Here is a 703-nt window from a genome sequence, read left to right on the forward strand (position 1 = left end):
TTCCGGCTCATATGCATAGATCCATGACTCGTCACCTGTGTAGAGGTTATATACGGCATTTGACGCACCTCAATCGAATTTCTTCAGGATTTTTTTGCACCAATTTACACAATCTTTTTTTTGAGCAATTGTCAAATTATGCGGGATCCAACGTGAACAAATTTATTTTACGGTCAAATGTTCATGCAATATCGTTTGTATGCAATTCATACCAACACCCACATGTCGATCTTGCATTATTAATTTACGCACAGCATCGATGTTTTCTGGCACAGCAGCTGATTTTGGACGACCTTCGCGAGGTTCGTCGGTGAGCGAACTACGACTACGATTGAATTCATTAAACCAGCGACAAATAGTAACCTTGTGTGGTGCTTCATTACCAAAAGTGGAAGCAAGTTGATCAATGCACTTGTCTCAATAATCCACGTCGAAAGTTGTAAAAAATCATCGCACGAAATTGTTCTCGTGTTAATTCCATTTTTTCGCTGAGACACAATTTTCAAGTCACTGCAAACAATACAAGTAGCTTCTGTACGACAAAACGTTTCGAGTAAAAAAATCTTCCAAACTGTCAAACTTTTTTATGGTAAGGTTAGATTTTACCTAGCAACGCCAGTGTCGCAAAACTTACGGAGCAGCCCTCGTATATTGTGCTATTTATCTTTTTATTTTTCTACAAATATATATGATAAAGATAAAT

The 703-nt window shown here is 37.6% G+C and overlaps 1 pseudogene; it reads right to left on the bottom strand.

Moving 5' to 3' along the window:
- On the bottom strand, positions 1-463 carry LOC116848099 (annotated as a pseudogene).
- Between the last annotated feature and the right edge of the window lie 240 nt (positions 464-703).

This window comes from Odontomachus brunneus, unplaced genomic scaffold (assembly GCF_010583005.1).
Source record: "Odontomachus brunneus isolate Ranch 3 - 2012 unplaced genomic scaffold, Obru_v1 Obru_scaffold_089, whole genome shotgun sequence".
NCBI lineage: Eukaryota > Metazoa > Arthropoda > Insecta > Hymenoptera > Formicidae > Odontomachus > Odontomachus brunneus.